Raw genomic sequence first — 12,764 nt, forward strand, 5'->3', positions numbered from 1 at the left:
ACAACACAAGGAACTTTGATCGTATTAAAAGGGCAGGGGAGACTAGCCCATAGAAGCTGCATTTAGTCAATTCATCATCAAATGCTTACTACAAGGCAGTGTTGCTGATGAAATAATGCCACACCCCCTAGTGGACAAAAGGCTTACAGCACCTGGTATTCCAAGGCGGTCTCCCATCCAAGTACTAACCAGGCCCGACCCTGCTTAGCTTCCGAGATCAGACGAGATCGGGCGTATTCAGGCTGGTATGGCCGTAAGCGAAGGTGCATCTCTTGGCACACCATATAAAGTCAAAGTGAGTCTGATAAACAGACATTCCATTCTCACCAATTAGATAAGCAGCTTGAACTTTGGCTCACTCAAAAAGTGGAAGAAATTACATATACTGTAGCCATCACTTTTTAGCACAGATAGTTGGATGAAATACAAACAAACCTTGCAAACATTTCTAAGCGAGGGCACATATTTCAGCCTTGTGGGAAAAAACGGACAAATACAATGACTTCTGACAAATACATCATCAGCAACAGTTTCCCATGCAGCTATCCTACTAGCCACAATAAATACACAAAAGCTCTGGATGTTGAAAACCTATTGCATTGTTCTGTGCTAAGGAGGAACGCATGTATGGACAATTTCATATTGGAAGCGCATGACACATCATGACCGGGGGGGGGGTTAGAGTGGCTTCTCAACTATCTCCTGATTGAAGTACCAGCGTGGCATAAATACAATGCTGCATTTCGCAACATAATGTTTTGACAAAATGCCAACAATATTTTGCTACAAACAAATGTTTCCACCTTTCGATTGGTCCACAAACTCTCCTTCACAACTGACTTCAAAGATCTCCATAAGCACAGTCAGTTGACTCAAGTCATCCTTAAGCCTGCCGCCAAGCAACGGTTTATCATTAACAAAGACATCAGGGTAAAGCGCAAACGAGCACTACCATAAATTTTGCAATTGAGATTCCCACGTTTAGAAAATTCACAAGGGGTCAGCACAGCCAGAGTGGAATGGCTGAGCCCCACACCAGGTGAACCAGCTTCTTGATCACGGTATATCTTCTGCTTAGTGGAGGGCAAGTCTCTCCAGTGCCAACATTTTCCGCTAACGGTAACCACTTTGTGTTCTGATAATATCATATCACATCGACCTGCGTTAAATGCCGTTTATGAATGCACTTGCACACAGAGTAGTGAAAAAGTAGTTTATTTTGTTTACTAGATTATATCAGTGAACCACTAGATTCCCATCATGCAACACTGTCGAAAAAATCACCAATTACTTTTTAATATCTTAACCTATCTGATATCACAAATGTTTGCGATATGACGAAATACAATCACATTCAGACACACACACACACACACACAGACAAATGCATGAAACCAATTGATTTATTATCGATAACATCTCAGATTCTCTTGTGCTTTTGATTTACTCCATAAAAGAAGGGTTGTAATTCCAACATGGAAAACACAGGGCCATCAGACACCAGTCCAGTTCCACTCCTCACCAGCATTATTTCCTTTGATCATTTGAACAGGGCGAGGGAGCACAGAGCACACACAAGCTGCATTCAGTAACAATATTCTTATTTGTCTTATAAATAAAAGGCAGTTGCTCCCTGACAACACAAGGAACTTTGATCGTATTAAAAGGGCAGGAGAGACTAGCCCATAGAAGCTGCATTTAGTCAATTCAGCATCAAATGCTTACTACAAGGCAGTGTTGCTGATGAAATAATGCCACACCCCCTAGTGGACAAAAGGCTTACAGCACCTGGTATTCCCAGGCGGTCTCCCATCCAAGTACTAACCAGGCCCGACCCTGCTTAGCTTCCGAGATCAGACGAGATCGGGCGTATTTTTTTTTTTTTTATCTTTTATTATGAAAAAACACATAATATTTACAACATTCAATCAATAATAAAAAAGGATGAACAATTCATCCTTTTACAAAATCAAAAAATCAAAAATAAATAAAATAAAACCTATTAAAAAACAATCATCCACTTAATAATGAAATACAAGTTTCCCATTTGACAGAATTTCAATAAAAGTACTCCCCCACACAAACAATTTTTCAAAATTTCCTCCACCGTATCTATATATTATCTCTATATCTCTCTCTAATATGCTCCTAAAAAAACCTTCCACACTCACAATTTTCCCTTCATAATGACCTAAATTCCTTCTTAATCTTATCGCATATCTAGCATGACTTATTACAAAATTCACCAAATTAATATTTAAAACTTTACTTTTCCCATTTAAACCAAAAAGAAACAACCTCCTCCACTCCACCCCAGTAAAAATCTCTTCTCCCCAATGTTTTACTAAAAGTCCTTTTAAAAACTCATGAAAATCTTTCAACCTACTACATTCAATAAAAAAGTGCATCAAATTTTCCACCCCCGTACCACAAATATCACATTCTCTTTTAATATCCCTATTTATTTGATGCAAAACCACATTTGTAAAAATCCTATTATGTTTCAATTTAAAATCATTGTCTTCACATTCTATAAAATTATATTTTACATTTACATTCTTCCATATTGATTTTACATCCATGTTTGGAAACACCCTAGACCACACTTTCTCCGCAGCAGGACTTTTTATCTCTTTTAAAATACATTTTCTATAAACCATTTTAACTTTTAGACCTGATAAATCATGTTTCTCCCCATTACTTTCATAATATAAAACTGGTAAAGCCCTAGATCTTTTGACCACCTCTTTGTTTATTAAAATCACCCACTCCCCGGGAATACATCCTAATATTTTCTTGTACATATTCTCCACAGTAGTTTTACTTATTTCTTCATCTACTTCAACCACATTGTCATATATAGCCTGAAATGGAAGAAACCCAGGAATTACCTCATATGCTATGTCACCTATCTGCCTCATCCCAGCCCTCATAAAATATTTACAAAACAACATCATATTATTGCACTTTATCTTTGGATTTAAAAATATCGGCTGATTTAAAATATTTTCTAAACTGGTACATTCATAATAAATATTTGGTAAAAACCGCCCCCAAGCCTCAAACACTTCTCTGTAAAACAAAGGTATATTACCTAACATTTCCTTCTTCATACTCATCAATAAACCATTGTCCCCCATCCTCCCAACCTCCTGCAAATACTCTTTAAAAAACCTTTTCCACCCATAATCCAATTCACCAAATAAATATTTCCGTACCATTTTTACTCTAATTGCTGTTTTCCTTACACTTAAATCTACCAACTTCAAACCCCCCTCCTCATAACCTGCAATCAAAGTTTTAAAAGCTATTCTCACCCCCTTCCCTTCCCATAAAAAATCAACTACAATTTTATTCATTTCAGATAAAACCCATTCTGGCATATCTAAAACATTCATTACATAAATAAATATTGACATCAACAATGAATTTATGACAATTACTTTCCCTTTTAATTTCAAAGACCTCCCCCTCCACATATTTACCACCTTTCTAACTTTATTTATTACACCACTCCATGTCAAATCCCTAGCTTCCATTTCTTTCACCCCTAAAAACACTCCTAATACCTTAAAATAATCTTTAACCACTTTAAAAGGAAAATTCCCCTCATTAATCTTCCCAATATACATTACTACTGACTTCTCCATGTTAACCTTTGCACCCGATGCTTGTCCATATACTTTAAAACACTCCATCACCCTTTTTACACTACCCTCATCTCTAACTGTTATAGTGGTATCATCTGCGTATTGATGTATCAAACTAAAACCTCCTTGCGGAGTCTCTACACAATTTATAAGATTATCTCTTTTAAGAAATGCTGCTAAAGGTTCTACCGATAAAACGAATAATAAAGCTGATAAAGGACACCCCTGTCTTACAGATCTCTCAAGAATAAAAGAATCGGTTAAAACCCCATTACATTTCACCCTACTTTTTGCCTTCTTATATAATAATTTTATCCATCCTATTATTCTATTACCAAAACCATATTTATCCATTACCCTAAACATAAAATCATGTTCCACCCTATCAAAAGCTTTATTTAAATCTATGCTTAAAACAATTCCCCCCATCTTATCATGATTCATTTTATTTATCACATCTCTAATTGTATTAATTGTATCCGCAATATCTCTACCAGGCACACTATAATTCTGTGTAGGTGCTATAATATCATTTAAAACTTGCTTCATTCTATTTGCCAGTATCTTTGCTAAAATCTTATAATCCGAATTTAATAAACTAATTGGCCTATAATTCTCCAATTTTAATTTACTCCCCTTATTTTTATATAAAATCGTTATCAGCCCTGTCACCATAGATTCAGAAATACTATCATTATCCTCCATATATTGATAAACTTCCAATAAAATAGGTGCTAAAAAACTGGCATATATTTTATAAAACTCTGCAATTATTCCATCTACTCCAGGACTCTTATTTACTTGTAAACCCTTAATCGCATCTTTAACTTCAGTCAATGTTATCTTCCCATCACACATTTGTTTATCCTCTACATTAATTTGCACATCCACACTATCCAATATCTCCTTTACACACCCCTCATCCACCTCCCCTTTCTTAAATAAATCCTTATAAAAATTCTGCACTGTTTCTAAAACCTCTACATAATCATTGACAACTTCCCCCTTTATATTTTCGATCTCTCTAATATATGTTCTCCTCTGTTTATTCTTCTCTAAACCAAGAAAAAATGAAGTACATTTCTCCCCCTCCAAAACATACTTTGCCTTACTTCTTATAATTGCACCCTTACACTTATCTATTTCATATTTAGTCAATTGTGCTTTTAATTCCAAAAACTTTCCTATATTATAATTAGGTTCACTGTCACACTTCCTCATTTCTTTATCCAATTTAGCCCTCAACTCATTTTCTTCTCTTTTCATCCTACCTCTCTTTTTCCTTGCATATCCTATACTAAAAACTTTTATTTTTTCCTTAACCTTATCCCACCATGAACACTTATCATTCTCTTTCTGCTTATCCTCCATTTCACATGCTATCAAAGATTTAAGTTGTTTCCCATATTCCTCATCTCCCAAATACCCTGCATTCATACACCATATTCCACCCCCTGTTCTTTCCTTATCTAATCCCACTGAAAATGTTAAACCTGCATGATCACTAAAAGTTGTAAAAACATACTTAATATCTTTCATAAAATTCCTTAAACCTTCTTTTACTAAAACCAGATCTATCCTCGTTTGTTTCAAATCCCCTAAAACCACCTGCCTTCTAGAAAATTCTCTTTTTTCTGGATTTTCCTCTCTCCATATATCAATTATTCCTTTTTCTAACATCATCTTCTTTAAAACCCCCCTAGATACATCACTTCTAAAAATAGCTCCTCTTGTCATATCCAGTCTATCCATTTTAACATTAAAATCCCCAACTACAATACAGTTTTCCTCACACCATTTCCCTATTTCTAAAAATAAATCTTTGCGCTCTATTTCAGTATTAGGCGCATAAATATTTATAATTCTAAAAACCCTACTCATATATTCAAAATCTACAATTAAAATCCTCCCATTATTATCATTATATATCTGTTTCACATTATCCACTACATCCTTCCTCAATAAAATAGCAACCCCACTTGAATTCCCCCTGCCATTGTTAACAAAAATAAAATCTCTCCATATTTTTTTTACTTCTAAAATACATACATTGTCCCAATGTGTTTCTTGCAGGCATAAAATATCCGAATTCTTCATTTGAACTATTCTTTGAAATTTTTCCATTGTTCTTAAACCATTCGCATTGATTGACATACAATTAACCATTCCAATAAATAATAATAAGAAAATATATTTTCTCATTTTCCTCTACCTTTTGTCATGTTTTCTTCCTTTTTCGTCCTTTTTCACCTCCAACGCCACTTTCCTCTTCCTGTAGCTTACCCTTGCTCTATCAATCTTTTCCATGTCTTCTGAATCTGAAATTGCCTCTAAATCCATCTCTTCCAACCAACTCGAATTCTTCTTTCCTGTGCCTGTTGTGCTGCTTGTATCCATTTGCGTCTCCTGTATAGTTGTCAGCATCCCACTCCCCTCCACTTCACCTCCTTCCGAAGCACCCACATAGCCCGAGGCCCCCCCCAAAAACTGTGAGTCCCCAGTGCCTCCACCCATCCCACTCCCGTCCTCCTCCTGAAAACTCCCTCTTCTTATCTCTGAATCCATACTGCCTCCTATTTCCTCCGTCTTCTGTTCCATCTTTTCCCCTCTTCTTTTCTCCGTCTCTCCTCCCTCCACCACGTCTTCTCCTCCATCGTCTTCTTCTACTCGGGGTGATACATCAGCCTCCACAAAAAGATCCTGGCTCCCCTCCTCATTCACAACCTCTCCACATTTGCACTCGTCAGTTGCACTCGTCACTCATGCGACATCCTTCGCAAAATGCCCTTTCCTTTCCACCTACACATTCTCTTGCATAATGCCCTTGCTTCCCGCACTTATAACATTTAAATTCAGGGCAGTCCTTCACAATATGCCCAGGCTGAATACAAAGCCTACAAACTCTGACCTGCTTATCATGCATGACTCTAAAGTACTCTCCACCTTCAAGCGTATCAAACTTTGTAGAGTACGGCAGTGATTTCACAGTATCAGTGAATTTGACTTTGCAGTATCTCGTGCCATCTGCTATATCGGTGCCTGGCCAAACTCTCCTCCTGATTTCAGAGACTGCTGATACACCCCAGCTACATAGCTTGCCCAATATAGCACTGTCTTCCATGTATACAGGCAGATTCATGAACGACACCACCACTTCCTTCACATTAATATCTCTCGCCAGTATCTTGGTGTCCTTTATTCGTATTCCATCCATTAGCCGTTCTTTTCCTTTTTCATTCCTCATCGTAACTTCATACTTCTTTTCTCCTTTCATTCGGCATCCCACCACCTCTCCACACACCTCCTTAATTGCTCTTAGTAGTTCCATTGTCGTCACTTTGTCTTCTCCTTCCAACTCAATTGCCACCGTGTATTCTTTTCCATATTTCATTCTTTCTTTATCTTCATTTTTCTTCCGTTGCGCATTTTCGTTGTCCTTTTCCATTCCGTTTGTCGTTGCCATGTTGTCCGTCATAATATATCAAAAAATGGGTCCAAAAAAGGCTCTCCCCCAAGCAGAAAACCTGCAAGGGGGAAGACTAACCAAACTTTAAACTATTCAACTGAAGAAAATAATAAATTATATTGCAAAAACCAATTAATTAACAAAAATAGCTCTCGAGCAAACACTCTCCAGCAAACACTCACTCACAGCTCAGACACTCGCACCTGTCGTCACTTCTCCAATCAGGATGGGCGTATTCAGGCTGGTATGGCCGTAAGCGAAGGTACATCTCTTGGCACACCATATAAAGTCAAAGTGAGTCTGATAAACAGACATTGCATTCTCACCAATTAGATAAGCAGCTTGAACTTTGGCTCACTCAAAAAGTGGAAGAAATTACATATACTGTAGCCATCACTTTTTAGCACAGATAGTTGGATGAAATACAAACAAACCTTGCAAACATTTCTAAGCGAGGGCACATATTTCAGCCTTGTGGGAAAAAACGGACAAATACAATGACTTCTGACAAATACATCATCAGCAACAGTTTCCCATGCAGCTATCCTACTAGCCACAATAAATACACAAAAGCTCTGGATGTTGAAAACCTATTGCATTGTTCTGTGCTAAGGAGGAACGCATGTATGGACAATTTCATATTGGAAGCGCATGACACATCATGACCGGGGTGGGGGGGGTTAGAGTGGCTTCTCAACTATCTCCTGATTGAAGTACCAGCGTGGCATAAATACAATGCTGCATTTCGCAACATAATGTTTTGACAAAATGCCAACAATATTTTGCTACAAACAAATGTTTCCACCTTTCGATTGGTCCACAAAGTCTCCTTCACAACTGACTTCAAAGATCTCCATAAGCACAGTCAGTTGACTCAAGTCATCCTTAAGCCTGCCGCCAAGCAACGGTTTATCATTAACATAGACATCAGGATAAAGCGCAAACGAGCACTACCATAAATTTTGCAATTGAGATTCCCACATTTAGGAAAATTCACAAGGGGTCAGCACAGCACAGCCAGAGTGGAATGGCTGAGCCCCACACCGGGTGAACCAGCTTCTTGATCACGGTATATCTTCTGCTTAGTGGAGGGCAAGTCTCTCCAGTGCCAACATTTTCCGCTAACGGTAACCACTTTGTGTTCTGATAATATCATATCACATCGACCTGCGTTAAATGCCGTTTAGGAATGCACTTGCACACAGAGTAGTGAAAAAGTAGTTTATTTTGTTTACTAGATTATATCAGTGAACCACTAGATTCCCATCATGCAACACTGTCGAAAAAATCACCAATTACTTTTTAATATCTTAACCTATCTGATATCACAAATGTTTGCGATATGACGAAATACAATCACATTCAGACACACACACACACACACACACAGACAAATGCATGAAACCAATTGATTTATTATCGATAACATCTCAGATTCTCTTGTGCTTTTGATTTACTCCATAAAAGAAGGGTTGTAATTCCAACATGGAAAACACAGGGCCATCAGACACCAGTCCAGTTCCACTCCTCACCAGCATTATTTCCTTTGATCATTTGAACAGGGCGAGGGAGCACAGAGCACACACAAGCTGCATTCAGTAACAATATTCTTATTTGTCTTATAAATAAAAGGCAGTTGCTCCCTGACAACACAAGGAACTTTGATCGTATTAAAAGGGCAGGGGAGACTAGCCCATAGAAGCTGCATTTAGTCAATTCAGCATCAAATGCTTACTACAAGGCAGTGTTGCTGATGAAATAATGCCACACCCCCTAGTGGACAAAAGGCTTACAGCACCTGGTATTCCCAGGCGGTCTCCCATCCAAGTACTAACCAGGCCCGACCCTGCTTAGCTTCCGAGATCAGACGAGATCGGGCGTATTCAGGCTGGTATGGCCGTAAGCGAAGGTGCATCTCTTGGCACACCATATAAAGTCAAAGTGAGTCTGATAAACAGACATTGCATTCTCACCAATTAGATAAGCAGCTTGAACTTTGGCTCACTCAAAAAGTGGAAGAAATTACATATACTGTAGCCATCACTTTTTAGCACAGATAGTTGGATGAAATACAAACAAACCTTGCAAACATTTCTAAGCGAGGGCACATATTTCAGCCTTGTGGGAAAAAACGGACAAATACAATGACTTCTGACAAATACATCATCAGCAACAGTTTCCCATGCAGCTATCCTACTAGCCACAATAAATACACAAAAGCTCTGGATGTTGAAAACCTATTGCATTGTTCTGTGCTAAGGAGGAACGCATGTATGGACAATTTCATATTGGAAGCGCATGACACATCATGACCGGGGTGGGGGGGGTTAGAGTGGCTTCTCAACTATCTCCTGATTGAAGTACCAGCGTGGCATAAATACAATGCTGCATTTCGCAACATAATGTTTTGACAAAATGCCAACAATATTTTGCTACAAACAAATGTTTCCACCTTTCGATTGGTCCACAAAGTCTCCTTCACAACTGACTTCAAAGATCTCCATAAGCACAGTCAGTTGACTCAAGTCATCCTTAAGCCTGCCGCCAAGCAACGGTTTATCATTAACAATAGACATCAGGGATAAAGCGCAAACGAGCACTACCATAAATTTTGCAATTGAGATTCCCACATTTAGAAAATTCACAAGGGGTCAGCACAGCCAGAGTGGAATGGCTGAGCCCCACACCGGGTGAACCAGCTTCTTGATCACGGTATATCTTCTGCTTAGTGGAGGGCAAGTCTCTCCAGTGCCAACATTTTCCGCTAACGGTAACCACTTTGTGTTCTGATAATATCATATCACATCGACCTGCGTTAAATGCCGTTTAGGAATGCACTTGCACACAGAGTAGTGAAAAAGTAGTTTATTTTGTTTACTAGATTATATCAGTGAACCACTAGATTCCCATCATGCAACACTGTCGAAAAAATCACCAATTACTTTTTAATATCTTAACCTATCTGATATCACAAATGTTTGCGATATGACGAAATACAATCACATTCAGACACACACACACACACACACACAGACAAATGCATGAAACCAATTGATTTATTATCGATAACATCTCAGATTCTCTTGTGCTTTTGATTTACTCCATAAAAGAAGGGTTGTAATTCCAACATGGAAAACACAGGGCCATCAGACACCAGTCCAGTTCCACTCCTCACCAGCATTATTTCCTTTGATCATTTGAACAGGGCGAGGGAGCACAGAGCACACACAAGCTGCATTCAGTAACAATATTCTTATTTGTCTTATAAATAAAAGGCAGTTGCTCCCTGACAACACAAGGAACTTTGATCGTATTAAAAGGGCAGGGGAGACTAGCCCATAGAAGCTGCATTTAGTCAATTCAGCATCAAATGCTTACTACAAGGCAGTGTTGCTGATGAAATAATGCCACACCCCCTAGTGGACAAAAGGCTTACAGCACCTGGTATTCCCAGGCGGTCTCCCATCCAAGTACTAACCAGGCCCGACCCTGCTTAGCTTCCGAGATCAGACGAGATCGGGCGTATTCAGGCTGGTATGGCCGTAAGCAAAGGTGCATCTCTTGGCACACCATATAAAGTCAAAGTGAGTCTGATAAACAGACATTGCATTCTCACCAATTAGATAAGCAGCTTGAACTTTGGCTCACTCAAAAAGTGGAAGAAATTACATATACTGTAGCCATCACTTTTTAGCACAGATAGTTGGATGAAATACAAACAAACCTTGCAAACATTTCTAAGCGAGGGCACATATTTCAGCCTTGTGGGAAAAAACGGACAAATACAATGACTTCTGACAAATACATCATCAGCAACAGTTTCCCATGCAGCTATCCTACTAGCCACAATAAATACACAAAAGCTCTGGATGTTGAAAACCTATTGCATTGTTCTGTGCTAAGGAGGAACGCATGTATGGACAATTTCATATTGGAAGCGCATGACACATCATGACCGGGGGGGGGGGTTAGAGTGGCTTCTCAACTATCTCCTGATTGAAGTACCAGCGTGGCATAAATACAATGCTGCATTTCGCAACATAATGTTTTGACAAAATGCCAACAATATTTTGCTACAAACAAATGTTTCCACCTTTCGATTGGTCCACAAAGTCTCCTTCACAACTGACTTCAAAGATCTCCATAAGCACAGTCAGTTGACTCAAGTCATCCTTAAGCCTGCCGCCAAGCAACGGTTTATCATTAACAAAGACATCAGGGTAAAGCGCAAACGAGCACTACCATAAATTTTGCAATTGAGATTCCCACATTTAGAAAATTCACAAGGGGTCAGCACAGCCAGAGTGGAATGGCTGAGCCCCACACCGGGTGAACCAGCTTCTTGATCACGGTATATCTTCTGCTTAGTGGAGGGCAAGTCTCTCCAGTGCCAACATTTTCCGCTAACGGTAACCACTTTGTGTTCTGATAATATCATATCACATCGACCTGCGTTAAATGCCGTTTAGGAATGCACTTGCACACAGAGTAGTGAAAAAGTAGTTTATTTTGTTTACTAGATTATATCAGTGAACCACTAGATTCCCATCATGCAACACTGTCGAAAAAATCACCAATAACTTTTTATATCTTAACCTATCTGATATCACAAATGTTTGCGATATGACGAAATACAATCACATTCAGACACACACATAACACACACAGACAAATGCATGAAACCAATTGATTTATTATCGATAACATCTCAGATTCTCTTGTGCTTTTGATTTACTCCATAAAAAGAAGGGTTTGTAATTCCAACATGGAAAACACAGGGCATCAGACACCAGTCCAGTTACACTCCTCACCAAGCATTATTTCCTCTGATCATTTGAACAGGGCGAGGGAGCACAGAGCACACACAAGCTGCATTCAGTAAACAATATCTTATTTGTCTTATAAATAAAAGGCAGTTGCTCCCTGACAACACAAGGAACTTTGATCGTATTAAAAGGGCAGGGGAGACTAGCCCATAGAAGCTGCATTTAGTCAATTCAGCATCAAATGCTTACTACAAGGCAGTGTTGCTGATGAAATAATGCCACCCCCCCTAGTGGACAAAAGGCTTACAGCACCTGGTATTCCCAGGCGGTCTCCCATCCAAGTACTAACCAGGCCCGACCCTGCTTAGCTTCCGAGATCAGACGAGATCGGGCGTATTCAGGCTGGTATGGCCGTAAGCGAAGGACATCTCTTGGCACACCATATAAAGTCAAAGTGAGTCTGATAAACAGGACATTGCATTCTCACCAATTAGATAAGCAGCTTGAACTTTGGCTCACTCAAAAAGTGGAAGAAATTACAATACTGTAGCCATCACTTTTTAGCACAGATAGTTGGATGAAATACAAAACAAACTTGCAAACATTTCTAAGCGAGGGCACATATTTCAGCCTTGTGGGAAAAAAACGGACAAATACAATGACTTCTGACAAATACATCATCAGCAACAGTTTCCCATGCAGCTATCCTACTAGCCACAATAAATACACAAAAGCTCTGGATGTTGAAAACCTATTGCATTGTTCTGTGCTAAGGAGGAACGCATGTAGTATGGACAATTTCATATTGGAAGCGCCATGACACATCATGACCGGGGGGGGGTTAGAGTGGCTTCTCAACTATCTCTGATTGAAGTACCAGCG

At 39.0% G+C, this 12,764-nt stretch overlaps 5 non-coding genes and 3 pseudogenes across 5 annotated transcripts; all 8 read right to left on the minus strand.

The window, feature by feature from the left end:
• Window positions 1-140: 140 nt before the first annotated feature.
• LOC120037067 lies at window positions 141-259 on the minus strand. Its single transcript, XR_005474755.1, has one exon. It is a non-coding gene; the product is annotated as a 5S ribosomal RNA (ribosomal RNA).
• A 672-nt stretch (window positions 260-931) lies between these two features.
• On the minus strand, window positions 932-1,081 carry LOC120037086 (annotated as a pseudogene).
• A 6,968-nt stretch (window positions 1,082-8,049) lies between these two features.
• Window positions 8,050-8,205, minus strand: LOC120037092. Its single transcript, XR_005474761.1, has one exon. It is a non-coding gene; the product is annotated as a U1 spliceosomal RNA (small nuclear RNA).
• A 697-nt stretch (window positions 8,206-8,902) lies between these two features.
• Window positions 8,903-9,021, minus strand: LOC120037064. Its single transcript, XR_005474752.1, has one exon. It is a non-coding gene; the product is annotated as a 5S ribosomal RNA (ribosomal RNA).
• Window positions 9,022-9,698: 677 nt separating this feature from the next.
• On the minus strand, window positions 9,699-9,848 carry LOC120037087 (annotated as a pseudogene).
• A 697-nt stretch (window positions 9,849-10,545) lies between these two features.
• Window positions 10,546-10,664, minus strand: LOC120037065. Its single transcript, XR_005474753.1, has one exon. It is a non-coding gene; the product is annotated as a 5S ribosomal RNA (ribosomal RNA).
• A 673-nt stretch (window positions 10,665-11,337) lies between these two features.
• Window positions 11,338-11,487, minus strand: LOC120037089 (annotated as a pseudogene).
• Window positions 11,488-12,182: 695 nt separating this feature from the next.
• On the minus strand, window positions 12,183-12,301 carry LOC120037066. The gene has a single exon (XR_005474754.1). It is a non-coding gene; the product is annotated as a 5S ribosomal RNA (ribosomal RNA).
• Window positions 12,302-12,764: the final 463 nt, after the last annotated feature.

The sequence above is a fragment of the Salvelinus namaycush genome, unplaced genomic scaffold (genome assembly GCF_016432855.1).
Source record: "Salvelinus namaycush isolate Seneca unplaced genomic scaffold, SaNama_1.0 Scaffold1559, whole genome shotgun sequence".
Classification (NCBI taxonomy): Eukaryota; Metazoa; Chordata; class Actinopteri; order Salmoniformes; family Salmonidae; genus Salvelinus; species Salvelinus namaycush.